This window comes from Gigantopelta aegis, chromosome 14 (genome assembly GCF_016097555.1).
Source record: "Gigantopelta aegis isolate Gae_Host chromosome 14, Gae_host_genome, whole genome shotgun sequence".
Lineage (NCBI taxonomy): Eukaryota > Metazoa > Mollusca > Gastropoda > Neomphalida > Peltospiridae > Gigantopelta > Gigantopelta aegis.
This window is the reverse complement of record NC_054712.1, coordinates 22534391-22558924: the sequence shown is the minus strand read 5'-3', so window position 1 is coordinate 22558924 and position 24534 is coordinate 22534391. Positions and strand designations below refer to the sequence as shown.

The 24534-nt window shown below is 38.8% G+C and overlaps 1 protein-coding gene and 1 long non-coding RNA gene across 2 annotated transcripts in view; one reads left to right on the top strand and one right to left on the bottom strand.

Annotated features, from left to right (window-relative positions):
* Positions 1-6496: 6496 nt before the first annotated feature.
* On the bottom strand, positions 6497-8759 carry LOC121388148. Its single transcript, XR_005959940.1, has 2 exons — positions 8706-8759; positions 6497-7421 (listed from the first exon to the last, which is right to left on the bottom strand). It is a non-coding gene; the product is annotated as an uncharacterized LOC121388148 (long non-coding RNA).
* Positions 6533-24534, top strand: part of LOC121388147 — a 102278-nt gene continuing 84276 nt past the window's right edge. Inside the window, exon 1 of the mRNA XM_041519384.1 lies at positions 6533-7103. The gene's annotated coding sequence lies outside the window, so the exon portion shown is untranslated. The remainder of the gene's footprint in view (positions 7104-24534) is intronic.

The window sequence follows — 24534 nt, the reverse complement described above, 5'->3', positions numbered from 1 at the left end:
TTTTGTGCAGCAAGTATGTCTGAACTGGGTGATGTCAACCTAAATCTGGAAATAATCTCTTATTTTTGGAGGCACCCCCCATTTTGCCATTTCACGGCTGCTAGGAAGTCTCTCCACCCCGACCATGTATTCATACTCGGTATGTACAAATCACTCATGGAAAGTGAGATCTCATTCAACACAACTGTGCACCATAAATGTAGGTGCAATTCCTGTCAAAGATCCAATTTCTTACCTATTTTCAAACTCATAAATTATTTTATTCAAATAGGGGGTGTATTTTAAAAGCACTATCTTCGTGGGCAACACGACGCTCATTGGTCAATTTACTTCTCTGCAACCTATATACCTACAGTAGCCAGGTTACACATGTGAAATATAGAGGGTCTTACTATAATTTCGTTTACCACGAAATTCGTATTGTTGCCACTTCCGCTACCTGGGACATAATCACTTTAATGTTGTGAAACACATCGGGGACAATGTCTAGAATTTTTATAAAAATACCTAGCCTTTTAATCTAGGGCTACATTGACAATCATTGCAATGTTTAATTGCATCGCCAATGGGGCTACATCCATCCATCCACAGTATAGTTTATCAATAGAAACTGGCCTACAGCATACAGGTGTGCAATGTACATGCAATGGCTTCGCATTACAGAGATGATCTACATAAAATAGCCCTCACAAAGTATACACAAGTGGGATTAACGTATATCATAAGTCAATACTCACCATCTCTGTAGGCCTACTGGAAGTTTTAGGCCTTCACGATAACAATAATTTGAGCTAGATCAAAGTAACATTTTGACACATGTACATGTCTGTAGTTCCTGGCATCCATGATAAAAGTGAACGTAGTATTTGTTGTGTTTTGTTTTGTTTTGTGTGTTATAGCCAATTCTGTAGGGCCCATGTAAAATGAATCATGGTAGGCCTAACTCTGCAAGTTATTGGTACTGTGGTTGGCCAACATGTATGTTTTGGTAGATTATTTAAAACGACTACCCCAAACCATCGGAACCTATAGGCCTATGAACAGACTATAAGAGTTGAAGTGGTGTAAAATTATAAATATATGAATACAAAATGTATTTTGATGTCAAATTAGCCTAACTTCATGTCCCCAAGTCATCTTTATGATTCCTTATAGCAGCTTATTAAAGATCTGATACTAACCCTACCCTAAAAGAGCCGAAAACGAAAATTAGGTATCTATAGTAAAACGCGTCACCAGAGTACAAAACTGGTCAAACAAGACCATGTAATGGTGGTTATGGATGGCATATGAATACATCTAGATGACCTAGGTGGAAATTTGACCATAACATGTATAGATAGAGAATGGTGATAAACTTTACTAGAAAAATGTGAAAACGACGCACATTGTTTACATTATTTCTTAAATTTGGAACAGACACTATATATACATCATACGATGCGTAATCCAAAGATGAACAAAATACCCCAAACCCAATGTCTGTAGGTCATGTGGTTAGAGCTCCACGGTCATTTTTATGAAGTATCATATTTTAGTCCCAAGATGGCCGCCATACGGGCACTAAGCTACACTTCCAAAAAGTCCATCACAGGTTTTTTTTGACCCCTCAGGTACCAGACTAACCAAAAATGACTGTTGGATCTGATCACCTTTTTGGTAGTCAATCTAAAAAATCCAGGGTCTAATTAGTTGTAATCCATGTAAAAGATATTGACGAATCGTTTACAACCCTATATAGCTGTTTGGCAGTAATGCTAAGGGACGGTCCATAAATATCGACGTGCTTCACAATCCGAACAATGTTCGGAAGGGGGGCGGGGGGAGGGGTAAAAGCCATGTTCGGATTGCTTTTCAGGTAAAACATCGGTCCATCGAAGGTCAATGTTTCGTACACATTATATCAATGTTTTTATATTAGGATTGGGGGGGGGGGGGGGGGGGGTCAAACCCAATCCTAACATTGTTAGGATTATGAAAACCATTGACATTTATGGACCGTCCCTAATATGATTAAACGTGGTTACTCGCTTGATGCGCGGTCGGTCTAGGATAGATCCCCGTCGATGGGCCTATTGGGTTATTTCTCGTTTCAGCCAGTGCACCACGACTGGTATATCAAAGGCTGTGGTGTGTGCTATCCTGTTTGTGGGATGGTGCATATAAAATATTCCTTGTTGCTAATCGAAAAGAGAAGCCCGTGAAGTGGCGACAGCGGGTTTCCTCTTAGTGGTCATTAACCATATATCCGACGCCATATAACCGTAAATAAAATGTGTTGAGTGCGTCGTTAAATAAAACATTTCCTGTCCTGTAAACGTGGTTAGCCCGAGTAGCCCTAAATGGTATATCGTAACAATAATAATCCATCTGTATCACTGATCGCTTCGCTATAGCCCATAAAATAAAGATAAATTTAAATAATAATAATAATAATAATAAGAAGAAGAAGAAGAAGAAGAAGAAGAAGAAGAAGAAGAAGAAGAAGAAGAAGAAGAAAGTAAAGTAAAGTTTGTTTTATTTATCAATGTGCTCTAGTGGCGACTACAGCACATTGATATTTTTATCTTATCATCGGCTATTGGACGTCAGACATCATTCTGACAGTTTTTAAGAGGAAACCCGCTGTCGCCACATATGCTACTCTTTTACGACAGGCAGCAAGGGATCTTTTACTTGCGCTTCCCCCAGGCAGGATAGCACACACCATGGCCTTTGTTGAACCAGTTATGGATCACTGGTCGGTGCAAGTGGTTTACACCTACCTATTGAGCCTTGCGGAGCACTCACTCAGGGTCGATAAACATCTAGTATTCTATTCTATTCTGACGGTAAGGGGACGGACATCTGGACAGTTATCAATACTCTCTAAGAGTTGTAATCCAAATTGTGGCAAAATCCATCCATCCAGCCCGTCCCCCTACATAATTGGGACCCCGTATGCCTAAGACGACCTCTGATATAACAATCGTGGATCCCAATTGGATTGGAGAGAGGGGGTAATCGTGTTGTCGTGGTGATGGATCCTGCGACTCTAAGCGTACGTCACGCGGGGGGGGGGGGGGGGGGGGGGCAACTACCCACCTAGTGTTGGAGGAAAACCTCAAATTCGGGCAAAAATTACAGTTATTCGGGCAAAATGTGCTAACCTAAGACCTTTTGACAATGTATTTCCATCATTCTACTCTCAAAATTAGTTGTAATCCATGTAAAAATGCGTAGCGATTCGTTTGCAACCCTATATGGCTGTTTGGTAGTAATGCTAATATGTATAAATGTTGTGCATATTCAAGCATTTTCGTTTAATTCGGCCAAAAGCCAACCTACCCCCCCCCCCCCCCCCCCCTGCCTATACATAAGACGGTCGTTGTAGCACTTGGCTACTTTTCCACCCATGTTGCAAGACAAAAAGTAAAAATAATAAAAAAATAAGTCCGTGGAAACCGGACAAAGTAATGGTGTCACTACCATGATTTTCACAAACGACATGTAACAATGCAATGCTAGAAAGTCGTCATTCCACACCTGCTGGTTACAATAAATCTGTGGGATATTAGGGCAAGGTGTAAGGAAAACGCGCTGTTCAGTTGTTCTGGTATATAAGGTATGAACGATAGAAGGTACGCCGACCAGACCAGTGACCACCTATGTGTTTTAAGTCGGAGTTCGCATGCGGAGACACGGAAACAACCGAACTATAGCGTGCTGTGCCGGACAGGTCGCTGAACTAGTTAGCACCCGACAGTCAAGTAGCATTGATGACTGACTCAAGTATTCACATTTTTGTAATTCAAAAGAAATGTTAGGCTTGAATTCGTAAGTGGAAGTTTTATTAAGGCATAAATTCTGAAAGTGCAATAAGGATTATTTTGTGACGCCTTTGTTGACAAATCAGCGGGGTTTTTTTTTTGTGATTCAGGATTATGGCGACAAGTTTGTGAATTTAACATAGATCTGCGTTATATATAAGTACTGCCAATCCAAGAACTTGAGGTAGGTTCATGTAGCCTAAAGATTAACCTAGATTAGCACGATGGGTCATTACTAATCCATTTGTCACAGTGATTTTATTGTTCTGGTTTATATGAATATATTTACATACATGTGTATATATATATATATATATATATATGTATATTCCAAAAAGTGGACCTAAAATACAATTTCAATATGTAAAAAAATAAATACCCACGTAAGTGCATTTATGTTCAAAAGGTGCAAAAGCAGTGTTATTAAAGCAATGAGAGTGAGTGAGTGAGTGAGTGAGTGAGTGAGTGAGAGAGGTCATAGCATGTATCAGAATCATCATTTGCTTACACGTAATAGAGAACAATGACAGTAAAATAACCATCATTATGTTCTTAAATTTGACTAAAAAATAAACGTCCTTGCACGTTCACCCATTCCCACTCGTATATTCTTAGCAAGTAATATTTCAGCCTCTATAGATGAAATAATTACAATTTGGATTTCACATTATTCATTTAGAGAGGTAGCTAGTCGTTTCTATGTTTTAGCTGTCATCGTGCTATTAATGTAACTATTCTTTCTGACATTTCTGGATTAATAACGTTTACTTTTTAGTATCAGCATCGAAATTACAAGAAGTGATTTATAACGCATTGGTACTAGTAATGTACCCATGATTGATTGTAATCGAAAATTTATCGGTTGAGATTTTGTGATGTGATGATTATGCATTTATTCCTATTTTATTTTCATATACTTACCATTTGTAACACCCAATAGCCGATGTGTATTTTTGTGCTGAGGTGTCGTTAAACATTCATTCATTCATTCATTCATTCATTCATTCATTCATTCATTCATTCATTATTCCTATTTAAAGGGTCGGTCCTGAGTTTACTATTGTAGATGTCTGTGACAAATAAACTTTTGTGACGACTAAAATTATATACTAAATACAGATTATTGTTTAGAACATCAGTGTGTGTACATTAAATGTGTTTCTGATCGTCCTAAAGTCCAACACATTACCAACACGACTTAGTATGCATAGAGCTGCCAAGTGTTCTTTACCCGCGTGCATGCTGGAGGTTTGTAATAATTCGCTGGACTTCGGGAAGTAATGTTGTTTTGTATATTAGCGTGAAAATGCACAGGGCTGAGCTATAGGTAGCACTATACCAATTAATTTCTGGCTGGGTCGAAGTTCGAGGTGCACCTTTTGATAGAGAAGTTAACACCACAAGTCCTGTGATTGGTTATAAATGTGAGTGTGTTGGTTGTCAAATTAGTTTCATCTGGGCTAAAAATGTATACAATTTTAATTCATCTAGTACCACTGTGTCAAGTAGCCTTGTGCTTGGAACATGTATGGGGTACATGTAAAAAAAAGTACTAAAATTTTGTGCGAAACTAGGGGTGTTGTAAAAACATCTGGTTATACCGAAAATGAGCCATGAAAGGTACCATTTTCTGCAGTTAATACTTTAGGTAGGGGTTGTAGTACTGATATTTATGGGTCATAGTTTGGTTGATATATTGCATATAGTGTTTTTAAACACAAACGTTAACATGGTCGCCTATGGGATTTGAATTGGTATAGTCCAACCTATATGCGAGTGCGGGAGAAAGAGTTCGACAGGGCCCACAGGAGCGTAGCGTAGTCTGTACCTGGTGTGTGTGTGTGTGTGTGTGTGTGTGTGTGTGTGTGTGTGTGGGGAATATGAACACAGCGGACCCTAATAGCCAAATATTGCACTGTTTCATTCTCGGCGGGAGATCGTCCGAACCCCCCGAACCCACGTCCAGCCTACGCCCCAGATCCGGGTACAACATATTTTAAAGTATGTTAAGCCATAGTAGCAATACTATTCTGTGATGGTTCCATAAATGTGTGACGGTTTATTGCAAAAGCAGTTACCAGAGACCAATTTCACAAAACATCGTAAGTTTACGTCTGCGATTAGCAGTTATACTGGGAATATATTTACAAGTGTTCGGCATCTACTTCACGAAGAAAATTACATCATTACGGAAAATGGAGCATTTTAAGGACGAAACAAAATGAAATATGTGTACTTCTAACTATATTTGTTGTACTATAACAGTAATAAGAATTGTGGTTTAGTCGTAGATTTACGTTTACGTGCAAAACTAGACTTACGATGTTTAGTGAAATTGAGCCCTGGCCTGTAGGAACGATATCTGGAATGGGAACACAACCTCCATGGGGAGATGGGGGGGGGGGGGGGGGGGGGCAGGGGGGCAATATATTTTTACAGGTCTTTATTTATCGAGTTGGACAAAAGAAAAGTACATTTTTGTTCTCCACCCCAGTTAACTATAATTGGCTGTATCTGACAGAAGCCGATATAGGTGGGGTGTTCGATCCCCCACTTTCAAACAAGATGCCCTTTTTATTATTATTATTATTATTAAAAATTTTTTTAGCACAACTATATAATTTGATCCACCACTGCACACAATTATTCATCATGATCGTAGCGAACGAACAACACAGCGCCTGAGATATAAATAGTTATTTACTAAATTAGTAAAAATAAGCATTTTCTTTATTATTGTGAACTGCATGCAGGGCCGTAGCTAGGATTTGTTGCTGAAGACAAACTCAAAGTTGTCCTTTTTATAATTTGGAAGCCCACCATTTAAAAAAAATCCTGGATCCGCCTCTGATCTGTTAGTGTCGAACCAATTCGTTCATCTTTTAATTGTCCGAAGAGCGCGATCCGCATTTTGCCTTTTGAACCAACTGGAGAATGCTCCGGTTCGAATGCTCTGTGTATTGGGAAGTTCCGGTCATTAAATGCGGATTGCACTGGGAAGTAGGTGCTTGTTTACCAAACCAAACAAAACCATTATGGGAATAACATGACTGTAGTCGTAAACGCAGTGGATATATCCAGATTGCAAACTCCATAGACGTATTTTATCATTTACGAGACGAGACTATCGAAGCTTTTCGGCCTCCCGATACTTCCTCCATTGCTGAGAAATTCCCACTTGCTTTGTGGTTGTGAATCGGCGACAGGATAGAACGTCTATATCATCCGAATAATTATCGACCTTGGCAGTCTTGAAATAGATTTCTCTGCTACACTTGGAAGCAAGAGATAAAGGTGAGTGGGTCAGTTCTATTGTGTTGTTTTTGTGTTGTCCACCCTGTGCGTGTTTTGCTGTAGTGATTCTTTCTTTTTTTCTTTCTTGCTCTCGTGTTATTTTCGGATCAGCTGTCGGTTGTGACTACCTTGTCCGGTGGCAGTGGTTGTTGGGATCATGACAGGAAAATGGCGCCATGACCTTGTGAACTTTACGAATAAACTGTTCGTAGTCGCGTTATGTTTATATATGATAACAGACAGACTCGTAAAAACCGGGGGTGGGGTGGTGCGAGGGCCTGTGCCCTCACAGTTGAGAATGAAAATGTACGTGGTTTTCTGTAAAAAAAATAAATTAAAATTCACATTTTATTGGAAACACTTAGGCCTACTGAGTTACTTGATATCGTTGATACGTATTACATTAATTGTTATTGCACATATAATTAATACAATGCAAATTAACAATTAACTAAAAGGGTTCTTCGGCAGCCATGACAGATAATACGAGAATCACGAGAATGTGAGATATTCATACATGAAAATATACTACAATAATTTTTGTTTTGTAATATATTTGACGAAATGTATTTTTTATTTCTTTTATCTTTTAAAACTTAAACTTAATATTTTGTCTTAAATTATGAAAATTAAAAACATACCGACATTTAAACTGTGTTGTCTGCTCTCGGAACTTTTTTGACAGTGGTCAAGGTAAGTAGACCAGATTTTATTTTAATGTGGCGAAGCATTGTAATAATTAGCTAATTTAGTATTTGAATGACATCACAATTCCAATGACGTCACTTTTTAACGTGCCCATATACCACTAGGGTTTCGAACACGCCCATCCCGAGTCCGACTCCGATAAGATCGGTGGCCTGACTCGGGATGGAGGGTGTGTGTGTTGAAAATAGCAATTAGTAAAAAAGTTAATAGAATAAATAAAAAGGTTACAAGCCAAAAATAAAAAAGAATTGACTGCTCGGCCGAATATTTATATAATTTGGAGCATTTTAGAAGGACAGTCCAAAATTAAATAAAAGAAAGAAGAGAGGATCGGTCTATTTAATAATATGAAAAAAAAGAAGTAATTTCGACATAAAATTTTGAACGCAGATCTAAAAGTTTAAAGTCCGATCGTTAAGGCCGTTTGGGTGCACAGCTTAAAGGGACGAAATGGGTTGCATCCCGTCAAGAAAACCCCTAGATTGACAGTCGATAGACGTTGAAGGTGTAGTGCTGTGCTGAAATACAGATCTTGAGAAGCCGGATCCGTCTGAACGAGAGAGTATCAGACTAGGATATAGTCCAGTCGTCATGGGTTGGTATAGTGATGCGGACGGGCCCGACTCCGGAGGATACGAGATGGTATCACTATAAAGCAAGGTAAAGTCTAGAAAAAGAGTAGTAGGGGCCGACCCCGCTTCCTATTTCTTCTTAGAGTGGGGCGGTCAATCTTCCAGTGCTGCTAGGACAGGCTCGGACATGTAGAGACTAAACGCGAACAACCGTGGCGTTCTGCAGAATGGCCGTCATACGAGTCACGAAAAAAAACAAGTCGACAGTCAGACGGAGAAATGACGTGGAGGCAAGGAATATCGCTAAAAAAAAGAATCCAACCTGGTGGTGCAAGCTGTCGAAACGAGAGGCGTTCCAGCGTTCAATCAGTTCCAATGGCCGCATACGTCCCAGTAAAAATAATTAAATTATGGGTACGGTCCACAATTCTGAGAAAAATAACGGCTATATGGAGAGCAGAGGTGTGACGTGTTATTTTGAGTCACGTGACGGGCATTTCCCGAATAACCGCAGTGCCAAAACGATTTAGCCTACCAAGCTCGTGCAACGAGAACGCTTGACCGTCCTCTGCGACGTAGGGTAAATAGAAGAAAAATTAATAAAAACATGTACTGAATGATATTAAGCTTATACATTAATTTATTTTAGTAACAGAAGCATGTTAAACGTCGACAATCCCGACTAGTTAGGCTTTTGCATCTATAGGTAAATTTATCGTTATTCATATAACGAAAAAATCTAAACATCTGGATCACAAAGACCGTCATTTTTCACCATGTCAGATTCATTATTATACAAAATATGCCACAACAGCTGACTTGAGATAGGAATTGTTACATTTTTAAAGAATACTCTGAACTAGACGGTGTTTATATACGATGTGACTATATATACGAAGGCCGTATCAATAGCCTCCACTAACGAGGGCTGGCTATATTCACAGAAAAAATGTATATAGGCGATAAATAAGTACATGTATTTGATTGATCCATATTACCGGAACAGGAGGAATACATACTAAGTACTGTACGAACAGTGCATTTTCTGAACAGGGGAGGGGGTGGGGGAGTATATGAATTTAGTGGACCCTTTTGTGTACGTTTTCCATAGATATATGAATAACGTCATATTGTCCCTACAGTACTAACAAAAAGTTAATTATAATAAATAAATAATAATAATAACAATGATGATGACGATGATGATGAATAAATAATGATGATGATAATGATGATGATGAATAAATAAATAAATAAATAAATAAAAATAACAATTACAAATTATCAGCGGCTGAGGTAAATTAACTAAAAGAGAAACTAACTACGGACAGTACACAAACTAACAACAGGGCTTGAACTTAATAATTTTTCACTGATTGCAATTTTGAGGCTGCTTACGTAAATTTTGTAAAAAAAGTTAATTTTACCGTAAATAAATATGACTAAAAGGTTATTTTGCTGTATTTAGTCACATTTCAAATGCTCAAAATTGCAAGGGCCAATAAAACTCAAAATAGTAAAGCTTAGACCACTCCTGGGTCCCTCTCTAAATTTATGTAACGTTTCTTAACAACAACTACTACTACTACTATTATTATTATTAGCCTACTACTACCTTTTTGGGGTGGAGGGGCGGTGTTTTATCTGGAGGAGTTTTGGCTATAAAAAACAATGCAAGATTAACGTGCGTACACACAGGCACAAACTGCAGGCTGAACTTGTCCCTGCACGTAGAACTGGATTCAACTGGGTTAAGTAATAATTGGCCAACCTTTGGACGACAATACATGCAACATTCCCCTGTTTTTTACGCTATACATTAAAACCGAAATACCACTTTGCGAACCAGTCAAAATAATTTGCACACGCACCTAATAATAATAATAATAAATGGTGAGTTCATGTTCCGACTGTTTATTATTTTATTTCAGCGTATTCGCGGTTATTTTCGTCATGTAATAATATATTTTCTATTATTTGCCATGTATATAGCCGGCCCTCATTTGCCAAGTCTCTATACATGGCGATCGTTTATATAAAACCGACAAATACATTATACGGTTGTCGTATATATAGCCTCATCACTACGAGTCTGTTTTTCCGTATTTTTATGAGTTTTTACAAGAAGTCTTCCAAATTTTAAAAATGAAGCGTGTCGTGGAATTCCCTCGATCGTAGTTCAATTAAAATGTTTGGGATCATACAGTAACTAGGTTTGGTATTCCAAATGAATGTAATTTTCATTTATAATGCATATTTATTTAGAGAAACAAGGCCTACTAAATCCGTGATTGAGCTCCTTTAAGAACGCTGGTAAATTTTCAATGCAAAACATTGTTGATTTTTCACTTTATAACTGATTGCAATTTATTTTGTTTCACATATCCGATATCGTAGCTGAAAAATGTAAAATAGTATTTCCGTAAATGTCGTATTCATGGTTTTATCGTTAGGTGAACGCTGTTTGGGACGTCGATGATATCAGTTAACGTGAAAAATCAACAATGTGAACGTAAAACAAATCCATTCTAGGCTAGTAAACAAAAGTGAAGCACCCTCCAGTAAACGGGAAAGAGTGTGACGTTTCTAACTGCGTTCAGGCGCATGCGTTTGCAAAAAGTATCGTACCGCGCATGTGCGGTTCGTCTTTTTTCATTTTTAAGGCCACTACATAAACAAATATGTTTCTTAACTATGCACAGTTGACGAAAACGTTTATTTTCTTTCTTTTAAGTAAAAAATCATTTTGTCAAGCGTTCTGTGCTGGTCCGCGTTTTACCAACACCCATCGCTAAAACATGATGTCAGTACTGATAGGCATTACGTTCATACCAGTGAATAGTTGGTAAAATATCATTTCTTTAATGATTGAATTCTTAATTAACACAATTTGAACACTCAAAATTATTTACAATTGTTATGAATGAATTACGAATACTATTCACAACAGTAGTCTAGAGGTACAGAAATGTAGCATACCTTTTGCAGATCGAATAGCCTATAATAGGCCTAATTTAAAACAAATTCTAACAATAGGGGCTTAAAAATAATACAAATTAAATTATTTGACCTTGTTGATCTGGGACATGTGAGGTCATGTGACACGCACCGAATGATAATTCATCTTTCTCCATTTTAAGTCAATCTCTACGAGTCGTGTAGACCCGATATCGGTAATGTTAAGGAATAAACAAAAACGACTTGGTAAAATTAATGGTTTTAGGGGGGTGTAAAGTTTTGTATTTAGATACTTACTTGTCTGACCTTTGTTGTCAAAGAAAATGTTCCTGAACATTGAAGAAAAACCCATTTACAGGTTACCACAAAATATAACCTGGTAACGGTACGACTAACGAAATCTGGAAGTAAATTTATCTAGTGGACACTGCTTAAATGCGGAATGACTATTATTGCTTGCAATTGCACGTTGATGCATACACATACACATTCTAAAAATATCGGGCGAGACTATTTATGCAATAGGCGAACTTGTTGGTCTATTTCAACATTGAAAAAACAGGGGGGAAAGTGCAGTAATAAACTTTGGATTGTATTCTAGTATAAACAGATTTTATGGCTATACCATCACGGGTTTTTTTCGTCTTGAATTATTTTTTATATAAAATTTTATATTGCAATTAGTAATTCACCCGAATTATTTCGTATACGCTCGGCATTATCCCGAATGTTTTCAAATTCTTTTCAAATCACTGGCATGATTTTGCAAATAAGATTTTGATTGGTCGAATGAAAGGTCAACTGGACATGAGCTCCAACGGGCTGCTATTAGATCCACATGTAATAGTAGAGCTAATTTTAATTAGATTGACCAGCAGCAAGTATTTGGGATTGGGGATGGGGAGGCCGGTATTCTTCTGTCCAACTTCTCCTAGGTGCATTGCAATTGTGTACTCGGAGCCGGTTTTCTTTTACCCGGCTCCGTATTAGAGTACGTGCTGGGCCATTAACTGGGGGCGGGTGCATTTTTATTACTAGTCAATGCACCCTATGTACTGTTGCGGTTGTACATGCTGTCTGTTTGTAAACCCTAGGTTGTTCCTAATGTCCTAAGTCCCTATTCTAATGTAAATCAACGGCTAATAGCCTATCCAAGACCACCCCACCCCCCGTCCTTGGATTATAATGAAATACAAAAGGGGGGGGGGGAGAGTTATACTAGCCTAGCTACTAGGTATCTAATTTGAAGGGTATTCCCTTATAGTGTAAGTATTGGTTAAAAAGCCTAGTGCTTAGCATATCTTATTGGTAGCAAAAACAAATATCTATTAAAGAGACATTCCTGAGTTTGCTGCATTGTAAGATGTTTCCGACTAATAAAATATTTCTACGATTAAACTTACATATTAAATATATTTTTTTTCTTTAAAATATCAGTGTCTATATATTCAATGTATTTCTGGTCGTCTTAATATTTGTAAGAAGCCCGAACAGGATTTTGTCTTCAAATAATTTCGTACGTACGAAAAAACCATATTTTAGGAAATAAAATGAAATTTAACCTAGTACAACCATTAGAACGATCAGAAACACGTTTAATAGACAGCCACTAATATTTTATGCAGTTGATATGAAATTACAATCGTAATTTTATATAGTGATATGAAATTACAATCGTTTAAAAAGTCTCTGTTAGTCGATAACATCTTTAAAATTGCAGCAAACTCAGGAATGTCCCTTTAAGGACTAAGGTAGACTCCTAATAGTGAGAAAGATTTATTTAAGTAGGCCTAACTGTATACATGACTAATGGGATTTGCCCGCTCCCACCTGAGATCCCCCTGACTATAGTTTCCGAATTATCTGATATGAAAATTAATATCTAATCAATTGGACTTACTTAAATTCTATCTGGTTTTCCTGTTTCTTATCTGTATCTTCTCTTGGTAACCTAAATAACTCACCGTATTTTGCTGTAATAGAGTTTGTATTTGCTAGTACATTTGCTAGAAATCAAGTCGTGAAGGTTATTTACAGTAATGCGGTGTCCAACTAAGAGGATTTAACCACCGCAAATTACCTTTGTCCAAAGTACAAGAACAACTCCAAGTGACTATCCTATTCCGAGTCCAGTTTGAGAGTGATGACACTGGCGTAGCCAGGACTTTATATAGGGGTGGGTGGGTGGGGGGGGGGGGGGGGGAACCCACATTATGTATATATGTATGCATGATTTATAAACTTTAATAGAGTTACGACCGTGGTGACGCAATGTCATAATGACGTGGAGTCTCAGTATTAGTTCCCTAGGTAGGCTAGGTAACCTTTTTGAAATGCATTTTGAGCTACTATAGTGTTTTCCCTAGCTTGTTTTAGCATGGTGCAGCACCATGCCTCAATAGTCTAGCACCATCTTGCCTTAATCAGCACCATGCTGCCCTGAAATTAAACAAGCCTTTTTCACTAATTAATTCTAAATTTGCCTTTATAAAACACCTAAAAAGGTATTATTAATTAATAAAATATGCCTTTTATATCTTTTATGAAAAACAAGTGCCCTGAAAATGATGGAAATGCTTCAAAAGAGTTTGGTCTACCATGCCTTGCCAAATTTCTCGGGAAATCACTATACTATAAACACTAGGCTGCAAGTTTTGGAAGCTTATCTTCGCTCTAGAACATCGTAAAACCGTCGAAGACTATGGTGTCACTATGAAACTTGCCATAGCCTACGACGGTTTTAAGATATCGTAGCGCTAAGATGACTTCGAAAATATGTGCCGAGGACAACCAGAAACACACTGGATTTGCCAGAATTGATAATCTATAGTCCGTCCGACAGGGAACGCCTTTTTCATGCTATGGAATTTACTACAATTTTTTTTTTCTGAGCCGATTGTTTTCTAAATGTTAGTCATGGGGGCAGGACGTAGCCCAGTGGTACAGCGCTCGCTTGATGCGCGGTCGGTCTAGGATCGATCCCCGTTGATGGGCCCATTGGGCTATTTCTCGTTACAGCCAGTGCACCACGACTGGTATATCAAAGGCCGTGGTATGTGTTATCCTGTCTGTGGGATGGTGCATCTAAAAGATTCTTTGCTGCTAATCGAAAAGAGTAGACTATGAAGTGGCGACCGCGGGTTTCCTCTCAATATATGTATGGTCCTTAAACATATGTCCGACGCCATATAACCGTAAATAAAATGTGTTGAGTGCGTCGTTAAATAAAACATTAAAATAAAAAATAAAAAATATTGTGGGTCAAATAATCGACTAGAGGTAGCGCTGAACAAGTCTTCATGATAGCTATGTTAACAGATTCTATCGTCCGCGAAACTTTTCAACGGCCAAAACAGAATTGCTTACATGCATGGCTGGAAAATAATCAAATACCATCAGTCAAGAACCGGCCGTTAACAGCCTTATCCGAAACCCCGTTAGCACTACTGTGCTGAAGTAATGAAAAATACCGATGGCTGTCAAAAATTTGAATGTCTAGTGCTCTAGCGCGAGTCTCGTATTTTGACTTTCCATTTGAAAGCCACAGTCCAACAGACTGGATGGAGCTTTGTTGCTGTCAGTCAAATTTCAACTAGCTGCCATGGACTGACTGTGGTCTTTCCACCAGTGTCACGGCGGGTTTTAGTCAGGGCTGTGCCACAAGTTGACTGCTTCCATCTCAAATGCAATAGGGCGAGGATCGACTATGTTAGGACTGTTGCAGGGAGAATGAGGCTTGTCCTATAGCTGAGGCGCTAGAGGTTCATGGAATCAACTACTTTTCTGCCAAATACCCATTCGACTCTGCATTTTGCAGAGATACGGTCTTGATAATGGATGACGGCTTTGTTGTTCAGATTTACACGTGTTTTCCATTCATTTGTAACCACGGTTTTCCCAGTTGGTATATCAAATGCAGTCTTGCAATGAAAGGTTTTATTCATATTGCAATTACTACCGAACAGTTCGTTTATTGCTTTAAGCTACAAGCTTATCAGCACAGCTGCTATATAGGGTTGCATTTTTACATGGATTTTAACTAATTTTGAGAATAGAATGACGGAAATGCATGATAAAAAGGTCTCAGGTTAACACATTTTGTCCGAATATCTTTATCGTTTTCGCCCGAATTTGAGCTTTTGCTCCAGCCCTTTGGGGGGGGGGGGGGGGGGGCAGTTAGCCTCGCCCCCTGTCCCGTACGCTTATGTACAGGTATACATGTACAGGGTTCCAGCTGGAAAATTTTCATTAATAGCCAAAGTTGTAGCCAAATGTTTACTTTTATAGCCACGATATAAATTTTATAGCCAAAAGAGCGGATTGAAAATTTTAATATTTATATTTGTGTAATTTATTCTCAAATTCATGTGGTGTATTTGTCCTAGTGAGCAATACATTTGTGATTCTTTTCAGGTTTTCTTGAACTGCTTTTTAAATGGCCCATTCAGATTGTTAACAAACTATAATTATGAAATAAAAACAACCCGAAGTAAAAGTGTATATGTTTAAATTTTATTTGTGTCAGAAGTCTGTGGTCGGGATGTTTTAATATCTTCGTACGATCAACAAGCCTATCGCCGATAGTATCGCTATCGGTGGTCGAAATGTCAACCAGGTACATGCCGTCATAATTATCTTTAGTTTCATCCTCAGTAGTGGAGGCGCAAGTTTCAGTTGATTCGTTGATGTCGGTGTCAGCCATGTGGACTTCCCGAACGGGTAGAAGCATATCTGTTATTTGTACCTGAGATTTCAAATCGCGATCCCGTTTATACTTGGTTGGTCGCGGCATTGTGTTGTAATCACTGGCGGTCCCGCAATGCTTAGCGTCACCACGTGATAACTGTGATTAAATATCGCATTTGAACGAGCGTTTGATTTACTAGAACAATGTTTTAAAATTAAACCTAAACAATGATACAAAATGCAAATTATCTTGGTAGATAAAACATAAGAATATAATTCGGTGTGAAACTTAAATAAAAAATTGTGGACCCGCATATCTGGCGTTTTAATAGGTTATACCGAGCTTACGCAAACTGAAATAAATATATTCATACGAATGAAGTACTCGATCGAACAGAGCCCTGTATGTAGATTTTATTCGTGAGGAATCGTTAACGATTTGATTGGTTCACGATTCACTGCATCCACATTTTATTTTATTAAGGGCAAGGGTTTCGCGCGTATATTTTCTTTGGAATGGCGGCGACATTAAATATATATATATATATATATTAGGAAAATAAGATAATCCGAATTTCGGGAAACATTGGTTGAAAAAAAAAAAATCGCCATTTTATATCGCCTGATTGACCAGATTATAGCCAAATTTGTGGCGAACGGCAGCTGGAACCCTGCATGTACGTCATGTATGTTGGTAATGTATTATGGTTATGATAATTTGTTAAATACTAGTACACTATATATTACGTTTATGGTCTCTGGCGGACCATAATTATAATACAGATGTAAAACTACAAGAGCTTACTTATATACCTAATTTGTCTGGCCACAAGGTCCAATTTCCGGTGTGTAATCTCAGCGTTTAAATGCCAGCCACGACTAAACAACACCCAAAAGCTAAACACACACACACACACACACACACACACACACACCACCACCACCACCAACCCCCCAAAAAACCCAAACCAACCCCCCAAAAAATCGCCCACCCCACCCCCCAGAACCACACAAAAATACTACTAAATCCTGTTTGATCGTTTGTCTGGCAGATGTGTGTGGATAAGAGTGTGCCTAATGCCAGTTAATAACCACGTCGATCAAGTGGAACCGGAAGTATCGCCGATCCTGTGGAAGTTACCAGACTGATATTCTGCTAATCGCCATCACTTGTCGTCGTGTATTTGTTACGATCACTCGGACAGTAACACTGCAAATCCAATAAGTCTGGCTAGGGTGTCAAACCAATAAAGTCTGCCCATTTTACCATTACTTGTTGCGTTATTGGCCTCATCACTGGCCGCAAGCCATCCAGCACCTCTCGCTGTCTCAGTTGGTTTCGTGGAGAAAAAGTGATTCGTCGAATAATAATGGGATCATCATGAACATACAATTTCTGATCTTATGGGCTTCTTCATTGCCCCAGAATTCTCAAAGCGTCTTCTTTTTGTCTCGGATTTTTGTGAGCTTTTTGCAATTAACGTGTCTCGTTCTGTGTAAATTTGTTCTTATTGACGACTCGCGGTCTCACGACGTCTTGGTACTGTGGATTGATTGGTCCACTTAACGACGTGAGGTACGTGTCACACATGCAACACGGAACATAATTAAGAAAATACGGCGAGGACGGTGCCGCCAGGAAGATGACTGAATTTCAAGATTTGGTGTTTAATGAAATTGTTACGGAAATAGCGTTACGTGTACTTTTGATGTTTACAGACACAGAAATGTTTCAGCAATAGTGAAGGGCGAGCCGCCTTTCCAGCAGTTTTCCCGTCCCCAGTTGAAAGACAAATTATAATATATACCATCTGTCCCCCAGGCATCTACCGACGCCTATTCAGGGTTTCTGCCAGAGGGTAAAATTTAATTTAACTTGCGTATCCTAAAATCTTGGAAATTAATGAATATATATATTTTTATTATTTTTACAAAGATGATATTAACAGAACTACTTGTCATAATTTAACAAAGCACATGAAATGTAGTGTCCAATTTGAGAACATTTCAAACCCATAACCGCCTAATAGGGACACTTATGGTCTGTTTTATATTTATTACGTACGCTCAAATGATTTTTTTGCATAAAGCCTGCTATTGTGGCATGCCATCTCTTTGTCGGGTGAATTTATGTTAACTTAATAAGAGTAAATAAGGTCAAAATATGAGGAAAATAATTTGGTTTAACCAACATTTACTGACCGTCAATTAAACGGTATTAGAAATACCATTAGACAGCCCCCTCCCCCAGTCCCCCAACATATTAGTCTCCCTACATTTTACAAATACAGTTATTTTTATAAGCTCGGGGGGAGAGAGAGAGAGAGAGAGAAAAGAGAGAGAGAAAAGAGAGAGAGAGAGAGAGAGGAGAGAGAGAGAAGAGAGAGAGGAGAGAGAGCAAGCAAGCAAGCAGGGGAGAGAGGGAGAGAGGGAGATGAGAGAGAGATGAGACAGACAGACAGACAGACAGACAAGACAGACTTATGGAGCTGATTAGATATTCCTACATTTAAGTTTAACGTAGGCGAAAACAACAACGCCGGTTGTCATGAATCCTTTGTTATTAATAATACAGTTCTGGAATGATTTGAATATGCAGATATTGTCTTGGTGACTAATTAAGATTAAATTTTCATGTGTATGGGATAATAACAAAATATGTTTAGCGTATTCAATAGGATGCCTACGACACACACAGTGTGGACTAATGCTAAAGTCAGACTATCTACTGTAACGACGGAGTTGGCCAACTCACTCTACAGTTGCGTTGTAACACCCCCCTCCCAATTTTATAAAGTTTAAAAGGGTGCTGGTGAGGTCACCTAAGGTAAAAGAAATGACATGTCAAGCGGTGTAATCGTGTTATTAATTGTGAATAATAAAAACAAATGTGATGGTAATGCAATATTGACACCATTGCATTGATGTAAAAATAAACACTACAAGTACAGTGCTAAAAGATACAAATAAAGCCTGACTGCTTATATTAAATTTTATTTTCTTATGGCAAAAAAAGAAGTTTAGTACTAAAAGATACAAATATAGCCAACTGTATATATATATATATATTTATTTTCTTATAACCAAAAAAGAGTGTTTTGTTTAACAACACCAATAGAGCACATTGATTCATAAATCATCGGCTATTGGATGTCAAACATTTGGTAATTTTGACATGCACGTATAGTCTTATAGAGAAAACCCGCCACATTTTTGCCATTAGTAGTAAGGGATCTTTTTATATACACCATCCCACAGACAGGATAGCACATACCACTGCCTTTGATATACCAGACGTGGTGTCACTCTCAACTTAGACGGGTGCGCTCAGATTGGCAACTAATCGGTTTTAGGATTTGTATACGACGAGAATAGTTGTAAAAGCGCCTAAACTAGAAACTGGACAGTCGTAGTAGTAGTAGTGATATCGTCGAGTTTGCCAACTTCATCGTTACAGTTGGTAGTCTGAGTCTAACATAACATTTACATATCGTGCAGATTTACTACCATTTAAAGCGAGATAGAAATTACAGTGCATGAAACACTTTCACTTGGTTTTCTTTGTCTGTAATTACGCCCTTAAATTGTTTTGGTATTGATAGGACGTGTATATCCTCCCAACAATTTAGGGTACAAAATGAGTTTCAGTTTTACATCAGGGGCCCTATTTTCGAAGCCATCTTAGCGCTACGAAATCGTAAAACCGTCGTAGGTTGTGACGTCACTACAGAGCACGCCATAGTGACGTCATAGCTTACGATGATTTCACGATTTCGTAGGCTAAGATAGCTTCGAAAATGGGGCCCCAGGGCCCCACCCCAAACATGCGTATACATAGGCCTACTTACGTACATACGTACGTACACGTATAATAAAATATATATTATGCAAGATACATGGCTCACAACAGGAAGTAAAATATAGCCTGCTAATATTAATATATATATATATGTGTGTCAAACCTGTCTTAAGCGGTCACACAAGGGAGTAGATAAAAGTGGCCGCTTAAGACAGGTGGCCGCTGAGTACAGGTTGCCACATATAGTCTTTAAAACATTTCTTGTTGTTTCTTGTTTTACCATCTGTACTGCTAATCAACGGATGTGTACTTCACAGTTGACTATAAATCAACTTTTGACAGGTCTCCTTCAGAAATAATGCAAATGGAATGTATTAAATTAACCGGTCTCCAGAAGTTTGTTTTCTTTTTCCATTTAATTATTTAATTCCTACTTCATGCGGTGTATTGTCATAGTAAGTGGCCTCTTAATACAGGTATTTTGACGTTTTGGGATCCGATTTAGGTGGCCGCTGGCCGCGTTAAACAGATGACCGCTTATTACAGGTGCATTTACTTTATAAATCGTTTGGGAGGGAAAAAAGTGGCCAAGGCAGGTGACCGCTGAATCCAAGTGGTCGCAAAGACAGGTTTGACTGTGTGTGTGTGTGTATATATATATATACATACATACATATACATACATACATACATACATACATACATACATACATACATACATACATACATACATACATACATACATACATACATACATACATACATACATACATATATATATATATATATATATATATATACATATACACACACACACACACACACACATACACACACAGACAGAACAGTGTGTAAGTGAGGGTTTGGAATATCGTGTGTGGAAAATGTGGTTCTCTAAGCAGTGGCGTAGGAAGGTGCCAAAAAGTGGGGCACACTTTTATATTTACACACTTTTACACTATTATAAAGCAAATATAAAGCAAAATATTTGAAAAGTGGGGGATAGGGGAGGCACATGCCCACTCGCACCCCAGCTTCCTACGCCAGTGTCTAGATTTACTTTAACATTTTGAAATTAAAATGTAAGCAGACTCTGGAATCATATAAATCGTAACTTCCTTCCAGACCATTGTCACGGACAGACGTCTGACATTTGAATGCGGATTCACAAGGCAGTTGGAATCGATGCGAGATCTATGTATTGCGTTCGCTCTGGTCGATCTCGCGTTCATATAATATTAAAAGGTATGTTGTGACAGGGGTTTGATACTTAATTAAGATGTACAAGTCCTACAAGACTTTATGACGTGCAACCAAACAGTAACGGTGTGCACAACACTGTAAGAATGGGCCATTGTTGTCTCCGTGGTGCTAAATAATATACGAGACACTGGATTACTGGAACCAGATAACAATGAATTACTTACTCATAAATTGACGACGTCACATGAACGCCAATGTTGCCGAATACCTTTTTAAAAAATATATTTTCCTGTGGTAATTATGAAGAATTTTTAAGTTTCTGGCAGAATTAAAAAAAAGAAGTAAGATTAAAAAATAATAGAATAAAAGAAGGAAACCCCCCCCCCCCAAAAAAAAACCCTCACAAAAAAACCCCAAACCCCCCAAAAAACAAACCCCAAAACAACGAAAGAAAAAACTCCGAACCAAACGAAACCAAAACCCTTCACAACCAAAAAAAAAAACCAATCCAAAAAAACAAACAAAAACAAAACACCCCAAAAAAAAAAAACCCACCCCAAAAAAACAAAAACAAAAACAAAACAAAAACAATAAGAAAACCAGTAAATTTGGAAAATTATCTGGTTTAGACTATTTGTTGCACATTTGTTGAAATTTTCTGTGCACTTGACTGTTCCATCCTATTTCTTCTTGTGACATGGCGTGGAAATTATGATTATTATAGGCCTATGAAAATTGTGAGAATCCTCTCTCACGCAAGTTTTAACTTTGCGTTGCCCATTTTTCGTTTGCACATTACAGTTAGGACATCATTTACATTTACTAGTTTTGTTTTTGCGTAACCCAAAAATGGTTTATTCACGTAGGCAGACAACCCTAGTGGTCACGTGCTCCCCTTATGCGCGATCGGTCGAGGGTCGATCCCCGTTGGTGGGCCCATTGGGCTATTTCTCGTTTCAGCCAGTGCACCACGACACGTATACCAAAGGCCATGATACGTGTTATCCTGTCTGTGGGATGGTACATATAAAAGATGCCGTGCTGCTAATGGAAAAATATAGCGGGTTTCCTCCAAGACTTGAAATTACAAAATGCTTGACATCCAATCACCGATGATTAATAAATCAATGTGCTCCAGTGGTGTCTTTAAACAAAATAATCGTTTACTTTTAACTCTACTGTCACATACACGGCGAGTAATTTACAAACGAGCTAGACACTGACGTCCAAAAGAAAGTTTACAAGGCTTAAAATTGTATTATAGAAAACCAACAAACGGCATGGTGGGATATTTAAATATCACGAAAGAAAGAAATGTTTTATTTAACGACGCACTCAACACATTTTATTTACGGTTATATGGCGTCAGACATATGGTTAAGGACCACACAGATTTTGAGAGGAAACCCGCTGTCGTCACTTTATGGGCTACTCTTTCCGATTACCAGAAAGGGATCTTTTATTTGCGCTTCCCACAGGCAGGATAGCACAAACCTTGGCCTTTGTTGAACCAGTTATGGATCACTGGTCGATGCAAGTGGTTTTCACCTACCTATTGAGCCTTGCGGAGCACTCACTCGGTGTTTGGAGTCGGTATCTGGATTAAAAATCCCATGCCTCGACTGGGATCTGAACCCAGTACCTACCAGCCTGTAGACCGATGGCCTAACCACGACGCCACCGAGGCCGGTAAATATCACTAAGTTCAACGTCTAAATGTCACGATGCACTTCGTGATACATGCAAAGTGTTTGTAAGGTACTTTTAAATGTGTTATTTTTCAAATTTTATGTATGTCATTTCATTCATTTCAACTTATTTTCGTGCTTGTATCCAATTAAGGTTCAAACACGCTGTCCTGGGCACACACCTCAGCTATCTGGGCTGTCTGTCCAGGAAAGTGGATTAGTTGGTTAGTGATTAGTGAGAGAAGAGGGTGTAGTGGCCTTACACCTACCCACTGAGCCCCTAAGAACACGCTCTGGGTTGGAGCCGGTACCGGGCTACGAACCCTGTACCTACCAGCCTGTAGTCCGATGGCTTAACCACTGCGCCACCGAGGCCGGTTTATGTACGTCAGTATAGTATAAACGATTCAACATTGAGATAATTATTTTCAGCCAGTCACTTGCCCTACGTGTACTCACTCGTTTTTTAGCTCACACAATTGAAAGCTAGGCAACATAAATTAAATCGCTACAGCATTATAATTTAAATGCCAGTGAAACAAGGAAGTACTGAACGAAGTATTGTTTCCGATGACATTAGCATGTATTAGCATGTGGTAACCACATAGTAACCAGATTGTAGCCTGTGATGACTGAAAAACATGCTGCGTTACATTAGTGATAATAATATGACGTATCTTTGGGATGGCAGGTAAGAGAGATTTTTACTAGGCATTAGGTTGATTGTACAGACTTAGGCAATTCCGACTGGTTTCCCCACCCCCGGGTTTTTATAATCTCTCTCTCTCTCTCCTCTCTCTCTCTCTCTCTCTCTCTCTCTCTCCGCTTGTCTGCCTGTCGTTCTCCCTCCCTCTGCCCTCTCTGACATTTAAACCGAGTACCAGACGTTTCGCCCCAAAACCACTTGGCCCCCAGTCAGTTCGCCCCCAGTAAAACCGGACCGCTAACTGGTAATGCGTTGGGGGCGAACTGACTGGTGCGAAATGCTTGGGGGCGAAACATCAGGCATTCCATTGAACCCTAGAGCAACGTGATCAACTCATAATCGCATATAAACAGGAAAATAAATCATAATTAATGAATACGTGGACATTACAGGTGAATTGGTCGAACAATCTGATTACCTTATTCGCAAAGACATACTACAGGACCTCAGCACCGCGTGGCTGGAGGTGCTGGGTGCGATCAATATAATAAGTCTACGGCGCAAATCTGTTTAGCACACACAAGACTTTACGGATGAGAGGCCTGTGACAAAACAACACACGTATACGATAGCGACTAGTTTTTATCGATTTCAGTCTTGATCTCTAGATGGCACACGGTCGCATTTCGTCAGAAAGTATTGACGAGGAACATGTCATCAGTCGTAGCTGTCACAAATTCCATCTAGCAATCACCAGAATTCCACAGGTGAGTTTATTTATTTTTTTAGCACTTTATAGTACAGGTACATGAATGACCTGAATTGCGAAAACCTGATCAGCCTTCACACTTCATCCCTGTCATGGATAGAACTCTGGCGAAATCCGAGGTTGTGCCCACAACAGGCGTGCTTGAACATTTCTCTGATGGGAGCGTGCCAGAAATTACCCACACCCACATACTTCATCTGTAGGAGTGACAGTAGTACGACGGATACATCGTCCCGGGGAATCACAAACGTTCTGTAGACGTAACACCTGGCGGCGATCATTAAAGATGTTTCTTGTGGAAAGATACGATTTTCAGTATTGGCACAATAATGGATTTCAAGTTGAGATTTCTTGCCTTCCCAGCGTCTTCAGTGCGTCGTGTTGCTAGTTGATCTTGTTGGA